This window comes from Heteronotia binoei, chromosome 21 (genome assembly GCF_032191835.1).
Source record: "Heteronotia binoei isolate CCM8104 ecotype False Entrance Well chromosome 21, APGP_CSIRO_Hbin_v1, whole genome shotgun sequence".
In the NCBI taxonomy this organism is placed as follows: domain Eukaryota; kingdom Metazoa; phylum Chordata; class Lepidosauria; order Squamata; family Gekkonidae; genus Heteronotia; species Heteronotia binoei.
Window position 1 is genome coordinate 31,561,654 of NC_083243.1, and position 17,636 is coordinate 31,579,289.

The window sequence follows — 17,636 nt, forward strand, 5'->3', positions numbered from 1 at the left end:
GAAAGTTGTCAAACTGGGCTCAAAACTGTAACCTGTCAGATTCCAAACTAATACATGTTTAATGTCCAGTCCTAGATCCAGGAGGATAGTTGTGTTGGTCTGAAGCAATAAAAGAAAGTTAAGAGTCCAGTGGCACCTTTAAGACCAACAAAGTTTTATTCAAGGTAGATAGAACCCAGTAGGCAGCCGTTCTGGTCTGAAGCAATTGAACAAAGCAGTAGACAAGTCCACCTTAAAGACCACCTAAGTTTTTTTCAGAATGTAAGCTTTCGTAAACAATGTAAGCTTTCGTATGCTTGAGAGCATACGAAAGTTTACATTCTGAATAAAACTTAGTTGGTCTTAAAGGTGCACTTGTCCACTGCTTTGTTTTATTCAAGGTATAAGCTTTCATGTGCAAGCACACTTCTTCAGATAAAATGCAGTGGAAGAAAACCATTAAAATGTATAGACAGGGCTGAAAAGCAAATTAGCATGTAACGTGATGTATTTGAGACAAAACAGGAACAGCAAGCCAAGTGTATAGGGTCAATCCTTTTCAGAGTTACTCCAGTCTAAGGCCATTAATTTTAATGGGCTTAGACTGGAGTAACTCTGTAAGGGATTGTACTGATAGCTAGGCAGCAAAAGCTACCATTGTGCCTGAAAATAAAAAAATAGTATCAAAATGCCTGGGATCAAAACTTCCCAGATTTTTAAAACTCTCTCTCTTTTGTCCTTAATATGTTCACAAAAATGAGTAAAACGCTTTCAGGATTCTAGAGCGATGCTTCCAACATTTTTTTTTTTTTTAAAACCCCAACACATTCAAAATAATTTGTTTTATCAATCAACTCAGCCTTGCTGCATTATGACAACAAGTGGAAATGGTTATAATAAAAATGAATAAAGTGATATTTGAATGCTGTTGTCTTTTTTTAAAAGAACAAACTGTGGCATTCATTTAAAAAAAGAACCTTGCAAGCTGGTATTTGTAGATAAATGCTAATAAAAAGAAGCGTGTCACCTATTCTTTGGTCTCGGTGTGAAAGAGCTGATCTTGCTAATAAATCAACATATTTTATGAGACAATGCAGGGCCTGTATTTCACCCTTAAGTGTTGTTCTCATGAGGGCTGTCAAGGAACAAGCCCAGCGAATCTGAAATATTGCGCCAGGGAGCAGAGGTAAGATAACAAACCCACTGACAGCCACTGGGATCAAAATATTTTACTTAGTTCTTTCTGGAGGTCCTCTCCTGACACACAGTTTGATGGAAAGGTCATTGCACAAAGCAGTGGAAATAAAAGTGTCAGCATCATTCACAGGGCATGAAAAAAAAATTAGGCCACCAGACAGGCTGATATGGGGAGAAATAGGTCAGCAGGCTTCAGCCTGCATTTATTGTAGAATTTGTGGCAGAATTTAGTCTGAGGAGTTTATTTGCATTTTGGTAGCAACCGGCTTCCCATTAAAAAAAAGCAAAGATGACTCTGCTTGCTGAATGGACTCAACAGGAGGAAACCGTATTTGGGAGGCACCTGTGAACTATTAGTTATTCTACTGGGCAAAAAAGTGTTGTGTCTCAAGCCCCATTCACATACGTGAACATACATACAATCTGTGTCTAGTGTATGCTTGAATTTAATTTGTATGTGTGTTCAGTTATTCTCATATTGCATTCAGCACAGGTACAGCTGAACGTGTGATCGGAACTGCATATTTATCCAGGTACTGGTCTCCATTTTCATTTGTAAATGAAACATACATTGGCTGTTTCTTACAAACAGATGTACACAGTACAGGCAGAATATACGTAAAGGTAGTAAAAGTAGACCCCTGTGCAAGCACCAGTCGTTTCTGACTGGGGTGATGTTGCTTTCACAATGTTTTCATGGTAGGCTTTTAAAAGGTTGGTTTGCCTGCCATTGCCTTCCCCAGTCATCTACACTTTACCCCCAGCAAGCTGGGTACTCATTTTACTGACTTCGGAAGGATGGAAGGCTGAGTCAACCTTGAGCCGGCTACCTGAACCCAGCTTTCACCGGGATTGAACTCAGTTAATGAACAGAGCTTGGACTGCGGTACTGCAGCTTACCACTCTGTGCCACAGGGCTCCATCAGAATATACATATGTTCACTTTAATATGTGAACAGGGCTTCAAAGTAACTTTATTAAACTGAAAGACAAACTAGATAGTGCTTATAGTTTCTTTTGATGGGTTCAGTTAGAACATGGTGGGAGAACATGGGAGGAGCCATTAGGCAATAACAGGATCTCACTTATGGGAAGACCTGGAGGTGTTTTTTGGGCTGTCTTCTGCAGTCTTTTTAACGTCTAAAGGGACACAAGATAGCCTGAAACAGCTGAGTAGCAGGGAGCAGGTGGCTCCCTGTTACTCAGCTGTTTTTCAGGCTTTCTGCAAACCCTGTTTAAATAATAATAATAATAATAATAATAATAATAATAATAATAATAATAATAATAATAATTTTATTCTTATATCCCGCCCTCCCCCGCCGAAGCGGGCTCAGGGCGGCTCACATGACATGGTTTACACCATGATTAAAATTAAAACCCTTTTAGTGAGGTTTGCAGGGCCATTAACCATGAACTGACATGAACTGCATACCCATCCATAATTACAGCATTTGTCTAGCAGGTTTCCAAATAAGATACCTTTAGGGAGCACATCGTTTATATGCAACCAGCACTTTAATAAAAATGTATTCCCTTTTTCACTGGTTTGTGGGTGGCTGGGTTGACCATAAGAAAGGCCAGAGCGGGGGACTGGCCATTCTTTGTCAAGAAAGCAATTGTCTGAGAGTCTCCCATAGCTGCCCCCAGCTCCTATAAACTGCCACATAAGCCATATGCTATTTCATAAGTGAATAGCCTGACATCATGATATTAAGGGCCCTATCATGTCTGGGTTGGCCCTGAATGAGGAGAATTTGTTTCCGAGCCAAAATACATGCTTAGAGTTCACTAAATCTACTGGAACATCACTGTAAAAGCCATGCCAAGCTTTGCTCCCAACTACTGTACCGTGAGCAAATTGTGGCTTGTATTCCTCCAGTTGGTTGTCCCTTCATTACAACAGACTCTGAACAGGCTGCAGAGTTGGGCTGACATGGCTGATAATTTCTTTCATGGCTAAGAAATGCAGAACAAGTTTGGTGTAGTGGTTAAGTGTGCGGACTCTTTATCTGGGAGAACTGGGTTTGATTCCCCACTCCTCCACTTACAGCTGCTGGAATGGCCTTGGGTTAGCCATAGCTATCGCAGGAGTTGTCCTTGAAAGGGCAGCTGCTGTGAGAGCCCTCTCAGCCCTACCCACCTCACAGGGTGTCTGTTGTGGGGGGAAAGATATAGGAGATTGTAAGTCGCTCTGAGTCTCTGATTCAGAGAGAAGGGCGGGGTATATATCTGCAGTCATCGTCTTCTTTTCATTGGAGGTGGACACACTTTCATAAACGGTAGGGGTTACAGAGGAAGATAAAGATATTTCCTATCTCGATTGGCACGAAATTGATACCTGTCAAAACGTGGCTTCTTCTGTCACCCTCTGCCATCTTTTGTTTTCATTCCTGTTTCTTTCCCAGATCGAAACCTCCAATTCTCACAACATTTCAGATCTCAGATAGTGAGATTCTGGTTTGGTGAGCCTCCAGTGATAGACTACCTCTGGGTTCTGATTGTAAGAAAGATACCATACATGCTTCAGAATTTCAGGTGAAACAGGCACCTTGCCTGGGAGGCTAACCAGACGTGCCTGATTGTACAGTTCACAGCAGTTTTTCAAACCGGACAGGATGTTAAAGCCTCTTCCCACACCCTGTTTTACTGACCTGAAAGAGCCCCAGGGAGTTGCTCTTTGTCCTGCTGGGGTAACTTATGCGCATTGCCAGATGGAAACTTGCTTGTATCTGATTAGAACATGTCAGGGACACTTCTCACAATATTTTCTGGGGGCATGTAGACACACATATATACATGCAGAGTACGCATGTTGTGCTGTATTCATTCAGATTTCCATAATCCTAGTCCTAGTGCATTGCTGATTACATCAGATATCTCCTCATATTGATTCTATGAGCCTACACTGTGTTTATTAGGTATCTCTTTGTATTTACTGTTTTCGGTTTACACTTTGCAGTCTGCTTTGAGTCTCATTGAGAAAGGTAGAATAACTAAATTTCTAGGATTTGAGGTGTGTTCTAGGGAAAACCGTAAATATTTTTGAAGTTCTGTGCTTTATCATACATAATATTACAATACATAATACTGGGGGGGGGGGGAGGATAGTTCATTCCTCACGTCAAAATAAATAGCAAATAAACATAATATCTCATCCTCCTATTAATTGCATCATTCTTCAGTTTCCTCCTATGTGATAAAAATTTAAATGATGGAGGCTAGTGAAATTCGTTGGTTCATGAGTAATGCTCTGAATGTTTTTTTTAAATTATTATTATTTTTATGAAGTTAGTGTGGATTGGGAATTCAAGTTGCCGCTGGAGTGAAAATCTGCGCAGAAACAGTTGGCAAGGAACTGCAGAGCTATCTGCAAGCCTCAGTTTATAGCTCAGTTTATTTGCAGTCATACCGTAGCATGTCAAATCTCTCAAGGGGAAATCTCAAAACTACATTCAGTTCAGTTGTTGGGTTTTTGAACTACAGTTTTGAACCCATTCTCTAAGGGTTGTACACAGTTCCTCCCTCCCTTCCATTTTAACCTTACAACTGCCTTTATTTTTTTTATTTATTTGGGATTTCTATCCCGCCCTTCCCACGAATGGCTCAGGGCGGCTTGTGATGGAGGTTGGGTTTAGAGAGAGCCTGTGATGGAGGTTGGGTTTAGAGAGAGCATGAATGGCGTAAAGTTACCCAGAGTTCATTATAGCAGAGTAACACTTTGGAACTTTCTCCCTGATCATACTTTATTCAGAATGTAAGCTTTTGTATGCTCTTAAGCAGACTTCATCAGGCAAATGGGAATGGAAGCAGCAATTCTTAATACAAGTACTGCTTCCATTCCCATTTGTCTGATGAAGTCTGCTTAAGAGCATATAAAAGCTTACGTTCTGAATAAAACTTAGTTGGTCTTAAAGGTGCACTTGTCTTCTGCTTTGTTCTATTGTTTCAGACCAACACGGCTGCCTACTGGGATCTATAGTCTGAAACGAACCATTACAGTTTCATATGGCCATCCATGTTGCTCTGCAGTAGGAGAACAAAGCTCAATGACATGGGCGATGGCAACAACCATGCTGGGTCCCCGCCTGAGTTGTCAGCAGAGCCTGCAGCCGGCCCTTTTGATGCTCCAGGAGCTAACAGCTTACTGCCGCTGCCTGAGTCAGCATTCCCCACACCTGACCCTGCAGCAGCGGAAGAGGCACAGCTGCAAGCGGAAAGTCCACCAGACTCACTCCCACGGGTAGCTCAGCTGAGGGAGTGACTCCGATGAGACTTAGCGACCCATCGGAGGGACACACACCTGCAGGGAAGAAGAAGAAGAAGATATTGGATTTATATCCTACCCTCCACTCCGAATCTTAAAGTCCCAGAGCGACTTACAATCTCCTTTATCTTCCTCCTCCACAACAGACATCCTGTGAGGTGGGTGGGGCTGAGAGGACTCTCACAGCAGCTGCCCTTTCAAGGACAACCTCTGCCAGAGCTATGACTGACCCAAGGCCATTCCAGCAGGTGCAAGTGGAGGAGTGGGGAATCAAACCCAGTTCTCCCTGATAAGAGTCCGCACACTTAACCACTACACCAAACTGGCTCTCAGAAGGTTGCTGAGTTCTGACAGAAGGTTCACCGTGCTCTAATTGGAACATCACCAAAGGGCCATTTAGCCCCATGCTTGGGGCTGGGCTCCTTGTGGAAGCAACAAGTCACATCCGTGATGACCTCGCATCCACCCCAGCTCTTGCGCTCCTGATTGGATTCCTCAGATTCCTGACTCTTGACTCCAGATGACCTTGCTCTCTGCCCCCCAACTTGACTACCTGACTTGGCTTCAGTGAGAACCCCCTGGCTCAACACTTGGACTTTGCTCCTGACCGCACCCCAGCTTGTGACACTCAAGTCCAGTAGCAACTTAAAGACCCAAAATATAAACTTTTGAGAGTCAAAACTCCTTCTTTGCATATCTGAGGTTTGACTCTTAAAACATACCTTTGAAATCTTGTTGGTCTGGTGCTACTGGACTTGAATCTTGCACTCCAACAGTTGACATTTCTTCCCTTCCCCCACCCTTTTTTTTGATGAGAAGAAACGGGGATATTTTGTTGTTGACGATTTTAAGAAACAGATTCTTATTAGTTGAATTGTCTTTAAAACAGGTTGAGTGCCATTTCTGTCTCCTTGGGCTACCTGCAATAATAATTACAAATCGGTTTTTCAGCTTGGTGAAAATATACTTACATTGAGTTTGAATTGCTCTTCCTACCCGATGGAATAATTTTTTGTTGTGAGATCTGCACATATTTATGAGGGTAATAATACTGCTCCTTTAATGAGTTTAATTCCAGTCCCAGAAGCACAAATGATATGAACTTATCCAATTAGGTTTTTTCTTTCAAGGGATAGGCAAAGAAAGAAAGAATCCAGATTTTACAGCCCAGCTGTTGGGAATTGAAGTAGCTGTTCAATTTTACTTTTTTTGCTTTTCAGCATGTAAGTATTACTTCTAGCAAGTTTAAGACTCCACATGGCTTCATAAATCGAGCCTCATAATACAGAAGCTGAATCCTATCCCAGAGGTGAAACCAATAAACCATTGCATAGCTGATACAGCAAGAGCCTTCGTTAGGACTCTGGAGATCAGGGAGACACTAAACATTGTTTTTGTTAGGTTTGTCGCACTATAAGCCCTGATTGGCCAGTCTTAAGACCTCTATATATGGATTCCATTAGGGTTGCCAAGCCCAATTCAAGAAATATCTGGGGACTTTGTGGGTGGAGCCAGGAGACGTTGAGGGTGCAAGGTTGTGACAAGCATAAATGAACTCCAAAGAGAGTTCTGGCCCTCACATTTAAAGGGACCACACACCTTTTTGAGAGTCAAAACTCCTTCTTTGCATATCTGAGGTTTGACTCTTAAAACATACCTTTGAAATCTTGTTGGTCTGGTGCTACTGGACTTGAATCTTGCACTCCAACGCCTTCCCTCCACTGGAAATAATGGAGGATAGGGGCACCTTCTTTTGGGGCTAATAGAATTGGACCCCCTGGTCCAATCTTTTTGAAACTTGGGGGGTATTTTGGGGAGAGGCACTGGATGCTATACTGAAAATTTGGTGCCTCTAACTCAAAAAACAGTCCGGCAGATCAATTCTCCATTATTTCCTATGGGAATAAGTCTCCATAGGGGATAATGGAGTGCCCAGCAATAATGGAGTTCCCTCCCCTCCCTCTGCTTTCTGATGACCCTGAAGCGGGGGGAGGGCCTCCAAACCAGGCAATCCCCTGCCCCTTCCCCGCAACCCTAGATTTCATGCAGCTGGACCTCTAAGTGAGGCCTGGTTCCTACATGCAGGTGAATGAGCTGGCAGAGAACTGTAGTGGACCCAGTAGAAAGCCAATGTGGTGTACTTGTTAGAATGTCAGAACAGGATTGGGGAGAACTGGGTTCAAATCCCCACTCTGCCATGGTTTCTTACTGGGTGCCTTTGGCCCAGTTTAAGCTATCTCACAGGGATGCTTATTGTGAAAGTAAAATGGAGGATATGTTGCCCAAAATAGTCCTTATGTCAGGCCTGTGACATGTAAGACTATAAGAACAGCCATGTTGGATCATGCCAGTGGCCCATCCAGTCCAACGCTCTGCCACACAGTGGCCAAAAAATCCCAGGTGCCATCAGGAGGTCCATCAGTGGGGTAAGGACACTAGAAGCCCTCCCACTGTTGCCCCCCTCCCCAAGCACCAAGAATACAGAGCATCACTTGCCCTAGACAGACATGTAGAACATCCTTTATATGTGCAGAACTCACCATATGTTTCACAGTAAAAATCAGGGACATCCTCTCTGTTGTATACACAGGTCCCAGTATGAAGCAATCTTGTTCAAAAAGGAAGGACTGGAAAAGAGTCAGATACTTAATAAGTAAGCTTTATTTCTTGATTCGAGATACAGAGCTAGATAGAAAGTGAAATGTATAAGAGCAATACAACAGTTTGTAAATTGTTCCAATAAACTGGGTATGTGTTGGGGTTTACATATACTTTTAGCAGAGTAACGTGGAGATAACCACAAAAAGCAGCCAGGTACACGGTTTAGCTTAAGAATAAAAGTAGTTTACTTTTCTAATGAGGAAAAAGGTATGACTGGGATTTCTAGAAAACAAAGAAGGATTCAATATCCTGTCTAGCTTCTAGACTACATCTCGACTCTCTGGAGTCCTAACTTCAACTGCATGGAGATCTAAGGGCTTAACTCAAAGGGCTATAAAACTGACCAAATGGTTTCCCTCAGACCACCACCCAAATATATGGATTAGCCTATTAGCGCTCTCCCTAAATGGTCACTATGCATATTGACACCTAGCCTTAGCGGGAAGTACGTGCACACATTTTCATTGGCTCTACCTACTCACTGGCTAAACATCAGCATGCATATACAAACATTTAATTAACTCATGACAACAGGAAGTGAAATTGCATCAAAAACCCAACAATCCCCTTCTCAAGTTCACGAACTGAAGTCATGAAGTTTCAGCTTCTTTCTCAGGTGCTCAAACTTCTTCTTGGTGAGCGGCTTGATCAGGATGTCAGCAATCATTTCTTCCGAAGGACAAAACTTTACTTCAATCATTCCTTGTTGCTGCAACACCTTCACCTTGTGGTATCGCACAGAAATGTGCTTGGTCTTGCCTTTGACACTTTCACTCTTGATCAAACTTGGGCAAGGTGTGTTATCTTCAAACAGGATCACTGGAATAGGCTCTTCTATTCCAAAGTCTCTCAGCAGGTGTATGATCCATTCAAGCTCATTGCAGGCACCTGCTGCAGAATCAAACTCAGCTTCCATTGTGGACATAGCTACTATACTCTGCTTGCAACTTGTCTAGTTGATCAGGTTGCTTCCGTAGAAAAACAGATGCCCACTTACTGATTTGCATTCAGTAGTGTCTTCGGCCCAATCTGCGTCCATGTATCCAACCAATCTTGGGTCGTCATCAGCTGTAATCTTCAGTTTCAGATCAGCTGTCACAATAAGATACTTAACAAGTCTCTTAACTGCTTTCCAATCATGGTGATTAGGTGAGCTTGTCTTTCTGCTCATGATTCCAACAGCTGCACTTATGTCAGGTCGGGTGATTTGAGCTAGATATAGAAGTTTCCCAATAGTTTCTCTGTACAGACGATTGTCCTTGAGAGGCACTCCATCTTCCAGCTTGAGGTAAGATGGGTCAAGTGGGAAGCTTGCTCTCTTGATATCTTCCAGGCTCAGTGCGTTAGCAAGATTCAGGATTTTGGTTCTTTGACTCATAAGAAAACCTCCATTCTCTGTTCTTTCTATCTGTATTCCAAGATAGTGGTTCAAAGTCCCAAAACATTTTACTTCCACTTCTGCACTCAGCTTGTCAACTATCTCTTGCACATCAGATTCACACTGACAGCATAACAACAGCCCATCAGTTGACATCAGTACATACTGGCATTTATCATTCTTCAGTTTGAAGAACAGGCTGGGTTCTATTTTCCCTTGCTGGAACCCTTGCTTCTGCAGAAAAGCAGTTAGCACTTTATTCAGTCCTTTATCAGGTAAGTTTTCCTTGAGGTTTGCCTTTTCAGTCTCAAGGTTATGCACATGCATTCCTTTCTGTGCTGCTATACTCAGTAGGGTTCTGAGAGTGGCATACTTTACAATCAGCTCTCTTGGGATTTCCTCATTGTCTGAGGATTCTTCTGCAGTTTGCAGAACATTACAAAGTCCATATCTGGCAGGTGATACACCCTTGTTGCTCCTCTGAGATTGCCTCACAGTACTGCCTGTCTCCCCTTCTGGTCCAGCTTGATCTGCCTCCCCTTCTGCTTCTGGGGTGCTTTCTGGCCTACCTTGAGGGTCGGCGCTACTGGCAGTCAGCCAATCGACCATTTCAGTGCGGGAACAGTGCTTCTTCCCTGTATTCCTTTTCCTCTTACATATGTCAAGTCACAATCTACTTGTAGTGATGCCAGCTAGGGGCTTCCAAGGCAAGTGAGAAGCAGAGGTGGTTTGCTATTGCCTTCCTTGACAGAGGCTTCCTTGGTGGCCCCCCTATCCATGTATTGACCCTGCTTCTCTTCTGAGACTGGACACATTCAGACTATACTATGTAAGGCTTTTTGGAGCAGGAACACAGTTTTGGCTGGCTTGGTGTTAGGGGTATGGCCTAATATGCAAATGAGTCCCTGCTGGGCTTTTTCTACAAAAGAAGCCCTGTGTGAAACAATGGTGATATCAGGGGGTGTGGCCTAATATACAAATGAGTTCCTGCCAGGCTTCTTCTACAAAAAAAGCCCTGATATACAACCTTCCCTCCCTCGCCTCTTATAGGCAGTGGAAATAAGGAGTGAGATGGGGCAGGTGAAGAGAATATGGCTGTAGCTGAGATAGCAAAAAAGTGTTGATTTAATACCAGTCATGCTTAGATGGTTTTGACACACTTTTGACACAGGGATATATTCCCAACCAGCACAGTGCTGGTAGCAGAAATACAATTTCCTTATTGCAAACTATAATACATAATTTTATACGGCTTCCACATCTTGGATTTTAAAATAGAAAACCATGATGGTAGCTGTTCAGAGCATGCTTGCAACATTCACAAGGTATCAGGTGTTAATCTTGATGAGAAGAATGGAAAGGGCAGTAGGTCTAGTCCCTTCCCCAGCTGAATATCAAGAGCTGATTGCAACACAGTCCATTCATTTTTGCTCTTCGGCCCTCCTGCACCCCTCCACCCCCACATTTAATTGAATTTTATGCTGATTGCTTAGCGTTGCCATACCGAAGCCAGAATGTAAAGACCCAAATGATTATTTGCTTTTAATGGAGATTAAGGTCTCAAGGCGATCATTTGATAGAGCACGGCTTTTATACTTTTCTTTACTAAGGCTGCTAGAGATACCGAGGAACTATTCACTTTACTGGCAACCAGGAATGTTTTGATGTATTTGAAAATCCTGCTGGAAAGAATACTTTTAGTGATCATTCAGTGTCTCTCTCAGAAGCCAGGTGAAGTGATGTGGGTGGGATTCCATTTTCTTTCTTTCTTTGTGTTTGTGTGTATGTATATGTGTGTGCGTGTGTGTAAGTTGCCTGTGCAAGCACCAGTCGTTTGAGACTCTGGGGTGACATTGCATCAGCACGTTTTCATGGCAGACTTTTTTATGAGATGGTTTGCCATTTTTTATATATATATATATATATATATATATATATATATATATATATATATATAGAGAGAGAGAGAGAGAGAGAGAGAGAGAGAGAGAGAGAGAGAGCGCTTTTTTTGTAGCAGGAACTCCGTTGCATATTAAGCCACACACCCCTGATGTAGCCAATCTTCCTGGAGTTTACGGTAGGCCCTGTACTAAGAGCCCTGTAAGCTCTTGGAAAATTGGCTACATTAGGGGGTGTGGCCTAATATGCAAAGGAGTTCCTGCTACAAAAAAGCCCTGTGTGTATGCGCGCGCTCGTGTGCGTATATATAGGCAGATAGATGGGTAACTTTCCTTAGGATTGCACTGCGCAGATGTAATCGTTTGCAATCCAAAACATTGCTTGCCTTTTAAACAAGCTTTGCAAGCCAGCCAATAGAACAACTGGCCCAAACTATTAACTACGGGGGCCCCCAATTGTTTTTGAGCTTGCAGGCGCCTTTGGGATTTTAAGAGGGGGCAGTGAAAGGTGAACATCACCCCAAAAATGACTGCCACAGGCAATGGAACCAAACCCCAAATGGCTGCTGCGAGAGGTGGAGCCAAGTACAGTACCTCCTTTTTCGGTTTGCAATACAAACTCAGTGAACATATGAAGCTGCCTTATTCAGACCATTGGCCTGTCAAGGTTAGTGTTGAAGCCTGGTCCAGCCACCAGGAAGACAGCAAGGCTGGAAAACCGGTGGATGGCCTTCTACTTCTAAGCACTTATCTCCCCTCATGGAACGTCCCAGTTTCCTGCCCTCTAAGATTAGAATGAAGCACCCTTTCTTCTTTACATGAGAAGCTCACAGTAACATTTGATCATGCCTGAAGAAGGGAATAGGCCACCTTCTGGCTAAGAATACGTAAGTCGTCCTGATTCCTTCAGTGGCCGAAGGTCCTACTTTCATTTGAATGGTGGCTGCCAGTTACAAAGTTTGCGTGTATTGGACCTAACTTGGGTTGCCAACATCAGTTTAGCAAATTTCTGAAGGTTTGAGGCAGGGAGGGAGCTCAGCAGAGATGTAATTCCATAGAGTTCAACCTCCGATGTTGCCATTTCCTTCAGGGGTCCTGAAGTTTGGAGATGAGTTGTAATTTTATACAGACTTCAGGCCCCACCTGGAATTTGGCAACCCCACCCACTTTCTGTGAAGCTTAGCAGGCACCAGGGGAAGTAAGCAGGGGTGCCATGATGCCAGTTTGGTGTAGTGGTTAAGAGCAAGGACTCTTATCTGGGAGAACTAGGTTTGATTCTCCATTCGTCCACTTGCAGCTGCTGGAATGGCCTGGGGTCAGCCATAGCTCTTGCAAGAGTTGCCCTTGAAAGGGCAGCTTCTAGTGGAGTTCTCCCAGCCTCACCTACCTCATAGGGTGTCTGTTATGGGGGAGGAAGATAAAGGAGATTGTGAGTTGCTCTGAGACTCTGAGATTCAGAGTGAAGGGCAGGATGTAAATCCAATACTATAATTGTCGACGTCGTCATCATCATCGTCTTCTTCTTCTTTTTCTTCTGCAAAACCAGTGGCAGCACTGGTTGAGTTGGGAGCCAGGATGGAGTTGACCAAAAACAGCTGGCCAGCCATAGCAGGTTATCTGTTGGGAGTTACCCACGCTACATTTCAGGAGGCTGTTCTTCTTCATTGTGGAACCCTGATCTACTACCTTACCTGCTCACACTGATTTACTTTTATCATTTGTGACCTTTGTGTGGGGGGGGGGGGGCGGGGCTGAGGGAAGCCTGCTTCTCTAATTGGTTGGCTTTCACCGCGTGGCTTTTGCTTAAATCAACTCTGAATATCTTTCCAAAGCCATGTAAGCTATTCTGTTGACTAGCCTGCATGGTATACAAAGATGCTTGCTGAACACTTATAACCAAAGTACCGTTCAAGTCGGATTACACTGATTTGGGACTTCATGCATGAAACTACATAAAAGAGATCTGGATAACCAGGAGTTTGGGATAAGGGAAATGATAATCTTCTGCATTAGCACAATAAGCTACTTTATTTTAATATATCACAGCTCTCTCTGTTCCCCTGTGAATCTCCATGCTGATGTACTTTCAGCTAAAATAAACTGATGATCATTTGAATAAATGTGCATGTATTGAAGCAACGTAGAACACTGATTCATTCTCCTTGTCCCAGTGCCTCCCTTCCCTAGCCCTCTCTCTTGTTTGGCATACACTTCTTATCCTTGCCTTGTAAGCGGTCAGAGGGTTAATCTCATCATCTGTTGTGTCAAAGCAAATAATGGTTAGAATTGAATGCAGAAGATATTTTGCAGACCAGAAGAGTGTTGGTGCCACATCAGTGTAACAAAAAATATCTAGTACGGGGTGGCCAAATTGTGGCTCAGGAGCCACATGTGGCTCTTTCACACATATTGTATGCCTCTCAAAGCCACCACTGCCCTGTCAGCTGGCTTGGAGAAGGCATTTCTTTCTTTAAATCACTTCTTCAAGCCAAGCCAGCCACTGGCTTGGAGAATAAATTTAAAGTTAAAGTTGCTTTCTTTCCACCTCCTTTCCTTTCCTTTCCTTTCCTTTCCTTTCCTTTCCTTTCCTTTCCTTTCCTTTCCTTTCCTTTCCTTTCCTTTCCTTTCCTTTCCTTTCCTGTCCTGTCCTGTCCTGTCCTGTCCTGTCCTGTCCTGTCCTGTCCTGTCCTGTCCTTCCTTCCTTCCTTCTAGTGCCTTGTGGAAGAAGACTGATCCACACATGGGGTGCCAGATCAGGCTTGTAGAATTCATTATTTTTTATGCAACAAGTGATTAAAATGTAGAAATTGCTACCAGAGGATGTGGTGATAGCCACAAACATACACAGCTCTAAAAGGGGTTTAAGACAACTTAATAGAGGACATGGCTATCAGTAGCTACTAGCCATTGCTGTGTAATGCAGGCTTAAAACATCTTGTTTCTGCAGAAAGGAAAACTTTATAGTCAGTCTTCCTCCTGCCAACTTTCTTTTGCTGAATGGCATAACAATATACACAATCATAAGAAACATATGTCACATTATTTATTCAGTGACTTATGTATTTATGCATCAAATTTGGGAACCCCCTGTTTCAGACCTCCATACTCCAGATTTCCGCGATGAACACAGCCAGCCCATCAGGTGCACAAGATGGCATAGCAGCGGCTCAATAAATCTGGTTTTGCTGCCTTTCTGGAGCAACAAAACAAAACAGGGCATTTGGCAAGCCCCTGACAGTCCAGAGGAATTAGCTGATAAACTGTCTTTATTGTGTTGTGTTGGGTTAATAGCTGAGCAAGCCTGCCCTGCTGCGATACAGATTTTGACAACATAACTGTTTTTCCAGAATCCAGGCTACTTTTTCTCTCCTCCCCCCAATAAAATATATATGGGGTTTTACTCGTCTCATGCAAAGCTCTTTTTCAAAAGAAAGTGTTAATTTATCATGTGGGGTTACTTGTATTAGAGGTACTTCCATAAAATCATTCTTAGTATCGTTGTTATATTTTCTCTGTGTGCTCTCTGCCATTCTATATACAGTGTTCCATTTTTCATGTATTTTTCCAATTTTCCCAACAGTAGTCCAAATGCTTTAAGAGATTATTCACAATATGCCAACTGGGCTGCAAAACTGCTCAATAAGACATGGAGAATCTCTGTTGTATTTTGAATTGTTTGATATGCTACTACTAAAAAATAATGTTCAATGTCCCTCCTCCTACATGGCAGGGACTCTAGAGATTACACTGGATTCCAGTGCAAGCACAATATCTAGCTAGCCATATATGGAGAACACAAATTAATGTGATACTCTGACTGGAGTGATACAAAGGCCAGTTCACACATTCAGGTACATCATCTGAAGATGTTCACTCCATTGACTTCTGTGTGTGGATGAGCCATCCTAAACTGAACACCAAATCTGAGAAATACCCTGTCAGACTAGGCTTCCCATTTATGTGCTAGGGAGAGGGAATTACCAGCCCCCAGTCCCAATTTCCCACCCTGAAGGAATTAAAGATTCAGAGGAAAAGATGGCCTCCACGTAGGACCGTTCTAGGAATTTCCCTTGCACTCTATGGTAAACACCATATAGGCAATCTAGAACATCATCTGGAAATGGCATCATGTCCTTCTCAAACTCCACTCCCTGAATCTCCCAGAATTTTTAAGGGCAGTGTTAGGTGTACTCAGATGTACTATTTTACAATGGAATCTGAATTCGGTAGTAGGTGATTTCCTGAATGCTGAATGTCACATTTACACCACAGAATTGGATACATAGTATGACTGGGGACCATGTATGTGGTACCAGGAGTGGGACTGGTGTTTTGGAGAAGTGCTGTGTGGCTGAACCTGTCCAAAAGGAAAGTAGGAAATGGGAACTTAGTCTAAAATAACTCCATATTCTAAGAGCTGGGAGCTTTTACCCTGCTGTTTCTGTCTGCCTCATGAGGGGTCATGTTCATCTGATGAAGTGGTGCTTAATACACAGCAATTTATGCTAGTATAAAAATATATTCACTTTCAAGTTGTCACAAAACTGTGGTTTAAATTTTAAAGATTAATATTTTCCAGCTCTGTGGGGCAGGGCAAGGGGTAGACATGACGCAATTCATTGATATCTCATCTGGGTGAAAACCAGGACATTACTTCAGTAATGTATGGCCTTGACAAAACCAATAAGTGGAATTTTGAGTGGGGGTGGCAGTCACTACTACAAAATGGCTGCCACTGGAGCCAGAGCCAAGCATACATGCCTGCAAAAGAGGGGAGAAGGGGGAATATAAACAAACATACACAGAACTCCAAGGGGGATAACATACACATAGAAGAACAAATGGGGAAAAGGAGTAAAATACCATGAGGAAAAATGGCTGGTCTGCTCTGGAGCTCTGCCTCACAGCTAGGGTTGCCAAGTCCAATTCAAGAAATATCTAGGGACTTTGGGGGTGGAGCCAGGAGACATTGGGGTGGAGCCAGGAACAAGGGTGTGACAAGCATAATTGAACTCCAAGGGAGTTCTGGCCATCATGTTTAAAGGGACAGCACACCTTTTTAAATGTCTTCCTTCCATAGGAAATAATGAAGGATAGGGCACCTTCTTTTGGGGCTCATAGAATTGGACCCCCTGGTCCAATCGTTTTGAAACTTGGGGAGTACTTTGGGGAGAGAAACTAGATACTATATTGAAAATTTGGTGCCTCTACTTCAAAAAACAGCTCCCCCAGAGCCCCCGAAACCTCCAGATCAATTCCCCATTATACCCTAAGAGAATCGATCTCCACATAGGGAATAATGAAGTGCTCAGCAGACGTTCCCCCCCCGCCCGCCCCTGTTTCTGGTGACTCTGAAGCAGGGGATTGGCCTCTCTACTAACGAATTGCTGCCAGCTTCTTCACAGCAACACAGACACACCATCCCAAGAGGAAGCCTTTCAATCAGAGACTGAAGCCTCTGGAGGTGCAAAGGCACATGGTCCTCTGGGGGCGGAGCTTCCCCCTGCCGGCCAGCTGACCGGGGGCAGGAAGGAGTCTGGGAAAGCGGAAGAACCCCTGCTGGGACCTGGGGATTGGCAAGCCTACTCACAGCTGATCTGTGGGTCCTGTTTACAGTATTATGGATCCTCTCCAATGAGCAGAGAGGAGGATCCAAATGAAAAAGCTCTGTATTTCGACAAAGACAGCCAGTCACCGGTTCTGCCTTCATGAAATACACGAGAAGCTCTTGCAGGTGCTCCTGTGGGTGCCATGGCATCCACAGGCACCACATAAAGGAACTCCACTCTAACACATTATATAAATTCTAGGCATAATTGTCAGTGTTATTAATGTAACAGTCTTGGCTCATTCATGTTCTATGGGTGAAATTCAGACACACACCCTTCCAAAAAAATGCCCAGGTGCTTTTGTATAGCACCTTACATGCCTCTTTAGAAGGAAGGTGCCTCACAAGGTTGTTCATTGTCCTCTTCTTGCTCTTCTTTTGGTATGCTAAAATGGCTCCTCAGATGCTGTTTTCAGATGAGGCTGGACCTCATTATCTCTGCCCTATGCCTTGAAAAGCCACGATCACTGGCAGAGGGGACCCTTAAGGAGTTGAGAGAAGCTTTTTCAGGTTCTGGATGTTCTCCTTTTAGGATCTTTGTTGTTTTAATGGATTCAAACTGTGAAATGCCTCTTAGCTCCCACAGGCCTTGTTCTTGAGCTCCTCTCTTGACCTTTCCCTTCCACTGAGAGGGTATATTAGTGTATC

The 17,636-nt window shown here is 43.4% G+C and overlaps 1 protein-coding gene across 3 annotated transcripts in view; it reads left to right on the top strand.

Moving 5' to 3' along the window:
* Positions 1-17,636, top strand: part of CCDC85C (coiled-coil domain containing 85C) — a 248,777-nt gene that overhangs the window by 143,199 nt on the left and 87,942 nt on the right. The gene's annotated exons all lie outside the window — the stretch shown is intronic.